This window comes from Alligator sinensis, unplaced genomic scaffold, assembly GCF_000455745.1.
Source record: "Alligator sinensis unplaced genomic scaffold, ASM45574v1 scaffold588_1, whole genome shotgun sequence".
NCBI lineage: Eukaryota > Metazoa > Chordata > Crocodylia > Alligatoridae > Alligator > Alligator sinensis.
Window position 1 is genome coordinate 876232 of NW_005842244.1, and position 10649 is coordinate 886880.

Below are 10649 nucleotides of genomic sequence, written 5' to 3' on the forward strand. Positions count from 1 at the left end.
TGGAGCCTGTCCTGTCTGCCTTTGTCCTGTCCCAGTGAAACTGGGGACACCTCTCAGCATTAGCTAGCATACCACATGCCAGCTAGGGTCCATGGGGCTGGGGTCCATGCTGTGGGTGATGGGAGGGAGGGAGAGAGGAAGGAGGGGATCCTTACTTAAGCAGTGAGTGGCAAAGGGAGATGGGGCAGGAGGAAGCCAGGCAGACCCTGCTGTGCCTGCAGGCTCTGCTGGAGTTCCGGCTAGGGAGCAGACAGCCCCACCCAGCCCAGGTTTGCAAAGCATCTGGGATGCTGGGAGACTCTGGTTTAACTTAAACCAGGAAGGGGTCTGGGACAGATATTGCATAAACTGGTTCAACCCAAATCAGTTAAGTATGATACTACATCCAACCAGTTTTATCTTAAACCAGTTTTAGTCATTTTTAAAACTGGCTTATGTGCGGTGAGCTTCTGTTCTGTTACAGGTTTAAACTAGTTTCTGATCACTTAAACGGGTTTATGTGTAATGTCTGTCCCTAGCCCAGGTGAGTTTGTTACAGGGTCCTCTGTGTGCCCAGTTTGCAGAGGACACAAGTCTGTCACAACCCCAGCCAGAGAGTACTCTCTCATCAGCTACAATGTCATGACAAATGGATTTAGTTCTTGTGGGCCTTGTTTTGTCTCCAGTAGCATCAGTCAGACTGTTGCAGTAGCGCTCTCACAGGAAGAGACCTGAGACCATATTGTGGTGTTTGTTTCCTCCTTACCCTTGCCCGTTTTCACTCATCCCATTCCCATGTATCTGGGAAGAGAAATATTTATCCCTTCTCCCCAGTCCGTACCTTGTGATGCATGTAATCCTGACCAGGGAGCAGGGAGGTCCCTTGCAGTTACTCCCATAATCTTCTTTTTGGGTGCCTACATCAAGTATCTCTTTCTCAGAACCAGTCTAAATACAGGAAACATGAAAATGATCTATTCCATTTAATTTACAGATTCACAGAAGTTTAGGGCTGGAAGGGACCTTGTGAGGTCATCGGGTTCAGCCCCCCTGCTTTGGGCGGGAAAGACTGGTAGGGTCAAATAACCCCAGCAAGGTGCGCGTCCAACCTCCTTTGAAAGATCTCCAGGGTGGGTGCTTGGGAGTCTGTTACAGAGTCTGGTCACACGAACTGTGAAGAAGTTCTTCCTTGTATCAAGTCGGAAACCTTCTTTTTGGAATTTATGAACGTTGCTCCTGGTTTTCCCCTGGGGCACTTTGGTGAATAGTTGTTCATCTTGCCTCTGATGCTCACCCTGATATATTTGTAAGCTGCCACCAAATCCCCCTGATATTGCACACCTGACTGGTTTGACAAAGGCACTACCTTTCTCCCTAAACTCCCCTCCTGGCCTTATGATGGATTCTCCTGGCTGGTAGAAAGGGTGAACGCTGGAATTCCAGTCATCTTTACAAGGAGCTATCTATGTCTCTGGTTTTCATAGCCCCAAATGCAGCTACCCATCCCATATGCTGTGACCTGTTTGTCTGACATATCCCTGTCAGAGGAAGCTCAGTAGAAAGATGCCAGAGCTTGTATTGTGCTTATTAACTTGACAGTATATTGATTAATGTATCATAGGAAGACTTCAAGTTAACTCTTTTAGTTCGGTGGCTTGAGTGCAAGATAAAAAATGCAAGCATTCAAAAAGAGTTTGCTCTCCACCAATAATGGTATTTTCTTAATCTCATTCATTTTATAAAAGACTAGCAAGGAATGTTCTATGATGGGGATTACTAAAACCATTGTAGAAGAGCCAAGCTGAGCTATAGATTTGGCTTATGAAAAATAAGACAAAAATCTCCCTCTCTATTTTAGAATAGCCAGTGATTAGGATGTTCACCTACAATCTGAAAGACCCAAATTCAAGTGCCTTATCTAAACTGGGTACAGACGGGACTTGAACTTTGTACCCTGCATCCCAGGTAAATATCCCACTAGTTACTTCTATCTCTTTCTCTGGTTTCAACCAAAAACTCCATACTGGATTTGAGTTTTTTCCGAAAAATAAAAAAAAGATCAAAATGGGCCTGAAATTTCTATGAAGTTTTGCTTGTGATGGGAAAAACAAAACAACAAAGGCCCTATTTTTCTCTACCAGCTTGCACTGCAGATATACAGCTTGTGTTGGGTGTTGTTCTGCGGGTGTGCATTAGTCTCTTGCTTACTGTCAGTCTTGGTGTTCAGACTTCTTGGATCTCTGCGTTCTGGGAGGCCAGTGTTGGCAAACAGCCTCCTGGAGACAAGACAAAAAAAAAGACTTAAATTCACATTTAGTGGCAAAAGGCTACGAGAGGTTTCAGCAGTGCACTACCTGGCCCATTTAACAATCAGCCCAAGTCAGTAGAACTGCCTGGGACAAGGATAGCAAAGCTGTGTGTAAATCATACACCCCTAGGTTGCTACAAAGAAACAGTCCTTGTGGCACCTATATTTATGCACAAAATGCCCAAGTTTTCATGCCAGTATTTATCTGCCCTTTTCCCATAATCCCTTTTTTTACTTGTCTTTTTGCCATGCTCACACCTGGTCCCCTGTGTTTCTGCTCTATCTCAACTCCTTTTTGGTATCAGCTTCCCTGGTCCCCTGTGTTTCTGCTCTATCTCAACTCCTTTTTGGTATCAGCCTCCCTGTATATATATATTTTGTGGCACAATATGATCAAGTTAATAACATGCCATAAATGTTTCCTATATATATTTGTGGAGGGGGAGGCATTTTGGGTACACACACACACACTTGAGTGTATATAAGAAACATTTATGGCATGCTATTTTGTTGATCACATGCCTCTACGTGTGTGTGTGTGTGTGTGTGTGTGTGTGTGTGCACACACACACATATACGTGCACACACGTCAGGGCCTCTTGTGGAAAGGTGCAGTTCTTAGCTTCTGACCTGTACCTTGCCAAGAGGTCTGAGCACCCTGTACTGTCCTTTCAAAATCTACCCCTCATTGGTATTGGTGTAGGTAGAGGGGCTCCTGATGGCCTTCAATGGGAGGATGACAGGATGCAGCATGCTTGTAGGGAAGCATGAAAATAGTGTATCAGTTGAGTCTGCTCTTCCCAGCTCCCACAGATTGATAGGGCCAGAATTACTCCCCCCTGGCTTTGCATGGATACTCCTTTGCAATCTGCAGAAGAGATGGGTGAGTTTAGGGCTACCAAAAAGCCAAGGGCACGTCAACTTCCATTTAATGTCAAGCCTTCAGGCCCATCCCAGCTCCACATGAGCAAGATTAGAGTATTGCCTAATAGACTAACAGATAAGACCTGGAGTTGGTGGGAAGGGGTGACTTGATGGATGTGAGGCTAAAAAAATGGAATTAAACAGTATTGGAAGGAGAGTGAGTAGATGGATTTTGTGGGAGTGAATTGACTGGAGGAATTTGAGAGGGGAGAAATGAACTGATGGATTTTGGGAAAGGGGAATTGAATTGATGAATATCGAAGAGGGAGTAAACTGTATATAAAGTAAGTTCTGGATATGCAGCGTGCATTCAGGATATTGTAGATGGACACTATTTATAAATATCTACTCTCTGTACATGCATTTAATATCCAGCACACATACGCAGAGCATTTGCCCAGTAGTCTATTGCAGACTGCTCAAAAAGGACTTGTCCAGACTGCCCCTCCCAGTGCCTTTCTTGGTATTATCATATATTGTCACAACTTCATTACATTGAAAAACAATCAGAGCAGGTCAGTCAACATTCCCACCCGTGTATGGGGCAAATTAGAAGCACAGACACAGCCCCTATGTGATGCTCTGAGGAACCTGCTGATGTGCAAGACTGAAGTCTGGTTGCTCTTGTGAAATTGCTGTACTTTGAATGTCCCAGCATACATGAAGTCAGCCTGATGCCATTAGGGCTATGTTGTGTATCTCTCTGACCAGGGACCCTGGAGGGTCACGAACTCTCAGTGGTTGCCATTCTAGTGAGAGTGCCTTGGGATAATGCCTGAATCCTAGTCGAACCCGCCTGACCAAGTGTGTCCGTCTGCAAGGGCAGGGGTTCATTGCAGAGGAATTTCCCCAGGCACTGAAATAAAAGACCGGGCGTTCCTGTGGCCCGTAAACACTGCCGAACCTGAGAGACTATTGGATTTTAGAGTTGCACCGGATTCTTGGATGGGGAAAGGAACAGAGCCATCATTTTGTAGCAGAGGGTCTGGGACCAGCTGAGGAAAAAAGGAAACGGATTGCATAGGAGACAGTGAGACAAAGCTGGCCAGAGACGGCAATTCAAATCACAAGCCACAAGAGAGATGTTTAGAGGACTCGGACCTAAGCCTAAAGAACTAAAGTGATAAGGAAACTGAGGCAGGAAATTTCTATATGCATCTCTTCTGTCTAGGTCTGTGTGTTTCTTGTGCTAGCTAACACAGAGCGATTGGCTTGGAACCCGTACAACACCGGCATGTCTGCTTGCTTCAACTGTCATGTTCCTAAGTGGTGCAATGTAAACTGAGGTCCCACCGCCTGGAAACTCTGGGAAAGGGTGTCCTTCACTTCTGGGGAGCTAGCTGTGGACCTAGCCAGAGAACCATCTAGGCCATACGGTCTCATTTTGTGATGGGATATCAGACAAAGAGCCCGTGCCAGGGAAATGTGCTTAGAGAGGCCAAGGAAATTCCAAATGTGTTGCAAACTATGACGACCAAGGGAAGCTTATGAACACATGGGCACAGCATATGAGCCAAAACCACACCAGCCTCATGGTTAGGAAGTTGTACTAGCGCTGTGAAGTCCTTGAAAGCGAGGGGATGGGTAAGAAAGATGCTCCAGTAGTTAGGTCACAAACCTGAGATGCAGGAGACCAGTTCAGTTTTCCTGCTGTACCACACACTTCCTCTAGCAAGTCATTTAATTTCTCTGTGCTTTAGTTCCCATCTGCCAAATACAGACTTTTTTGGTCTCAGAGCAGTGCAAATAATAGTAAAGATGTGGAAGAGCTCACAGATGTACATTCCTAAGACAATGACATCTTATTGTGCTGTATGTTCCCAGCAGATAACATGAGGACCATTTTGATCCACTTACAGAAGAGGATACATTAATAGACAACCTCTTGTTTCCCAATCTACCATAATACAGTCTTTGACCACGGCTAAGGGCACTAGGCACTAGACAATATAAATAATAAGACTACCATGAAGTTCTGTGTATTTAACTCTGAGGCACAGATCCATTTACTGTTGATACCTAATTCTCATTTATGCTGTCAGCATGATGTACCAGGGGGCCTTAATGTAACTGAGAATTGGGTCCAGCTAGCCCTTTGCTGCATAGTCTCTTTTTCAAAGAAAGAAAATGATTATGCATTGTGCATAACTTTAAGATTTCAAGAATGATCATGAAAATGCTGAACTTGCCTATAGCACACCCCCACAGAAACAAGATGCATAGCACATGAGAGGGAAGGAGTCTGCTAAAAATAACACATGTGGATGATGTACATAAAATGTCATGAAATATCATCACATAAAAACTTGTGGTAGTTCAGGCTGTTGTTGCAATTACAGTTAAAGTATGCCAGATGAACGACAAACAGCATTTGGTGCTATCTTCAGTGAAACTTAGGCATTAGGCCAGTTCTTATTTTCAGACTTAGGTCAAAGGCAGTGGTTAGTCAATATATTTGTGATTTGGATCAGATCAGCAAATTCAAAAAAGGAATGCAGAATACAAATGAATTTTAAAGAAATAAGGCTTCATGGCTACAAAAAAGCTTGTGGAATGGGGACAGTCATATTTTCTTTGTGACTAGCCAAATTGGAGATGCAGATTTTCCTTAGACAAATCATGTTTTTGTAATAACAAATTGGCTATGGTTAGAAAACCCTGCGAGTGAATGGTTTAACAAGAGCTTGATAACTGTGTTGATGTACCTTGATGCTTATCAGGCTGCAAACAAGCTTGCCTTGTAGCTGTCTGTAAAGACATACCATCAGAGTCATGGGCTATATCTGCAGAAGCTTTAATTGCGGGCACTCCCTTGAATGGAAGGGGGAAAAGTCACTGGTCCAAGCTGCAGTTTGTTTGGTCCCACTAAAGAAGGCAGGACAGAGATGCATGTGAGCAAGCAAGAAGAAGCGAGCCAAGATTTCAAATTACCTTCCTGTTGTCAAGCGATGATACAGAATTTTAGATGAGGAGTAGATGTTGGTCAGGGTGGGCAACCAGCAGCAAGTGGCATGGGCGGCCTCTGTGTGTGGTGCACTGCAGCCTGGGAGGGGACAGGCAGCACGGTGGCACACAGGGCAGGAGGCAGAGCAGCAGGTGGTGTAGGGGAAAAGAGTCAGTGATGCTCAGTAATGGGTAGGACTAATTTGTGGCACACCTGTCCAAAAGGTTGGCCCCCGGGGTTTAAGTTATGAGGACTGCAGTTTTCACTGACAGGGTCATGATGAGTCACAGAGCAGAATGGGGAAAGGGAAGCTTACCATAACTCCCCTTAGTGGCAATATGGACCAAAGGAGATGAGCTGATAACTATTAGATCAGGTCACAGGGAATTACCTGGTTGTGAACATAACCCTCCATGAGACATCCCAGAGATCAGCTCCTCCAGTAACTCAATGGGCTCAACTTTGACACAGGGTGGGGGGAGAGTATCTCAGCATTGCTTCTGCCTTGGAAATAATTTGTCTTGCCACTACCTGCTAACCAACAGCAACTTCAGGATAAGAGACCCTAATGTTTCCCTCCTGCGTAGAAGGGAACGGAGTAGTATGAAAACCTCACCACTTCATTCGAGTTTAGGGGGCTATGTTATATTTTATCTTCAGGAGTGTGGAGCGGGCAAGAGGAACCGCCTGCAGGAGTCTGGGATTCACAGCTCTTTGGGTTTCTAACCCTGAATCCTCATTTTCCTTCTGTGACTACAAAGCTCTTCTCCTCCCACTGTGCCCACAGAGCTAGAGCAATACTGGGGCTGTCACTGAGTGTTGTCTACTCCCTGCGCTTTTTATCTCGCTGGGAGAGCATCTTTGTGGGGGCACTATCACAGACTAGGCAGATGGGTCAGGAACACGTTGGAGAACCATATTTCTCTGGTTTTCAGAGGTATGACCATTTTTGTACCACACAAAGACCTAAGGTTGCAAGAAAGGTGTGCTAATGCTCCTGCTGGGATTTAAAGCTGGAGCTTCCTGGCTAGAGGGTCTTGCCTCTCCAGTCAGACCGATGGCCATATTTGGGGTCAGGAAGGAATTTTACCCCATGGTCAGATTGGTATGGACTGGGGCGGGGGAGAGGTTACTTTCTTCTGTAGCAGGGGGTTGCAGCCCTTTACGTGGGATCTCTTGATAATATTCTAACAACCTTTTATAGAAACAGGACACGGGCTGCTGTGGTTCCTCTGCTGGACCTGTGGTGGGCTAGGGTGTTATGTCTTGTATTGTGCCAGAGTTGGCAGTAGTTTTATGAAGAGTTTAGACTATGGATTTGTATAGGATGGTTTGGATAGGGATGACTGCCTCAGGCAGGGGGTTGGTCTAGATCAGGGTTTCTCAACCAGTGGAACGTGTCCCAATGGTGGGACATAAAGGTCCTCTAGGTGGGACTTGGGTCATGACGGTGAAACTGGAAGTGCCGCGGCGGGACTTCTGGTTTCACTTTTGCATGCTCCGAAGAGCTACTGGGGGACACCCCCCCCCCCCAGCCCGGTCTTCAGCTGGCCTTTGGGGGACTCCCCATACCCCTGCTCATTGACCAATGGGACCAGGTCAATGAGTCCAGGATTTTTTGACCTTACGTAGGTGGAACATAAGGTGCAAAAGGTTGCGAACTGCTGGCCTGGATGACCTCTGGAGGCTCCTTCCAGCCTTGCTTCTCTAGGGGTCTGTGAAAGCTGTATATCAAACTGGTCCTCAAAAGGCAGCTTTTAGTGGCTGGCCTGTGATGTGTCCAAGGCAGATTGGATTTGTCCCAACTAGTCTCTGATAAAAATGTATTTAGATATTATTTCACAGTTTTGTTTTTCTGATGTATCACAGGATGAATGATCTGAACACCAAGATTAATGACTTGTGTGAGGGGCAGTGGTGCTTAGAAATTAATCTGAGCTAAAGTCAGGGGAACAGAATAGGATTCTGAATCCAGAACAAAATGTCACGTTTGCTTCCCACCTATAATGGGCAAAATCAAATCCTGGGCTGAAGACCCCTGAAATTTGCTGAGTGTGCTCCCATCTCAGTAACTAATTTGCACCTAACATCAGGGGATCTCAAAGCACGTTATATTCATTAATTAAGTCTCAGAAGACCCTTATGGGGTCCTGCATGCAGTACTCTGAGGTTCTTAAGAGCAGAATTATAGGACATATGACATTTTCCTAGCTTCCTTCCTAGTGTTCTTGTACTACTATAAATTGTGTTGGAGCACTTCTTTTGTTATTTGCATAGATTTAAATTTTGTTTGTTTTACCCAGTGACCTATATAATTCATTTTAATATATACTTAGGAGCTAGGCTGGAATGGAAAGGATGTGTGGAGCAAATGAAGCTTCCCTTGATACAAAAAAGGTAATTGCTTCTGTATTTATGGAGGGGACAAAAGAGCAGTTGGCTTTCTCTTGCTGATGGTTTCATTTTGGAATTCTCCTTACTGCTAGGAAGATTTGCTTGCGATTTGAATAAAGCCATTTTAGGTAATACAAATGAAGCTAGTTCATTAGGCCCATCCTGGAGTGATGAGTGAACTCTTAACTGCCAGTTTTAATAAAATATTAATTTGTAACTGAATTCAACTTTGATGCTTTTGATATTTGTTCTTAACAAAATAAGTCCTGTTATAAATCAAAAGATTCATATTATCAAGGGAGACTGGATCCCCAAGACTTAACAAAGTTAATGATAAGTCTATCTAAAGCAAATGATGCTTTGTTAACTAGAGTGGTGACCCTTGAAACACTAGGCCCAAAGATAAAGTGAGGGTATGAATATATATGAACACTTTACCCTAGGATAAAAGGTTGGGTGTGGGAGAGGAAGAGAGGGAAGAGGCTTGTATTTTCCATGTGCTGTCCATTCTGTGGTGCTTTGTCCATGCAGATACTCTACACTGCAACGGGTGGAAGGTGACCCATAGTAGCTTAGGCATCAGTGGAAGAGGGGAACGTAACTGCAGGTTAGCTTTCAAGTACCATGGGATGGGGGTGTGCACAAGAGAAGTAAATGCAGAGTAGGTGATACATGGTAAAGTGCCACCTTTTTAAACCTAGGGTGAACTATATTTTCCATCCATTGGGCCACAACCCTTGCTTATAGGGGAAGATGCACTAAAGCTCAAGCTGGCATACACAATATGGGAGACATCAACAGAAGGATGCACAACAGTCCATAACTCTCACAGCACTTTGCAAATTTGTCAGAGCACCCTGAGTTTCCTTTGAACCGCTAAATAAGTTATATACAGATCTCATTTTGATTATAAGGTGCTATGTAAACACATCCTTCTTATTATGAGCTAAATCCAGAGTGCGCTGAACTCTAGTGAGAATTATTCCTTAAGCTTTATTGTGAAATTCTGCAATGTAAAATAGTACTCTGAGTCGTTTTATTTGTCTCATTAAGGCTACTTCAGCTGAAAAAGACCTGAACAGGAACTTGCTGCCTTAAAAGGTCCCTCTGCATCTTTAGTCATGTATTATGTTTTTGTTTTTCATGAAAAGAGTAGAGAATATTAAACTTGACACGATCTTAATTACCATATTTTCCCACATACAACATACCCTTGAAAATAATATGCACCTTGTTTATGAAAGGCAGCATGAAGAAGACAAGATTTTTCCAGAGCTATGGCTGCATAGAGCAGGGACAGAGCCTAATCTTCAGCTGACTCACCTTCCTTTTTCTGCTTAGGCTGTGAAATAGGAAGCACACCAGAAGCACCAAGCAGACAGCAAATTGCCCATAGAAAGGCTGGCTTAATTAGTGGAACATCAAGACCATTAAAAAGGACAGATGGAGTAAAGCAGGGTGCTTCTATTCCAGGCAGAAAATCATTCTTCCTTCTTAATATATGCACCCTAATTTGAGGGGGGGTGGGGCTGATTTTTGGGAAAGAGGTATATGTAAGAAAAGGTGTATGTTATCTGCAAGAAAATATGGTATTTATGAAAAACAGTTTTTCAAAAAAAAAATTGATACGGCTTCTAATTTTGCACGTGTAAATTATGTGTAAGGAAATGTTTGCAGGCATGTATCTTGTAGCTGGGATAGGAGATAGCCTAACTACCTTCTTGGTAAGAAGAAATGCTTGCTCATAAGCAAAATATTCAGCAATGGCAAGTGCAAATGTTTGCATATGTGGCTTTGTGCAATTAGAACGAGGAAAGCTTGCTAACAAAGCTTCTGCTTAGAAAGGGGGGAAAAAGAGGGATTTTCTTAGTAAATGTTAAGGAAAATAGTTCTGATTTAGGGAAGTGCAAGTTATGGAATAAAGTCACTGCTGATTCGCACACAATGGAAGTCCAAAGAAATCGCTACGCCTAGCAACACTGACTCTAGCTCCTTCTGTTTCTGAGCTTTCCTGCGGGTGCTTTTGTGCAGATCTACCTCGTAAAGGACTGTTTAGAGACAATGTTTTTATAAAAGAAAAATAGGAAAATTGTTCTCAGC

General features: G+C 43.9%; 1 protein-coding gene across 1 annotated transcript in view; it reads right to left on the reverse strand.

Moving 5' to 3' along the window:
• Positions 1-534: 534 nt before the first annotated feature.
• TM2D1 (TM2 domain containing 1) overlaps positions 535-10649 on the reverse strand; it is a 59433-nt gene continuing 49318 nt past the window's right edge. Inside the window, exon 7 of the mRNA XM_025208659.1 lies at positions 535-2255. The gene's annotated coding sequence lies outside the window, so the exon portion shown is untranslated. The remainder of the gene's footprint in view (positions 2256-10649) is intronic.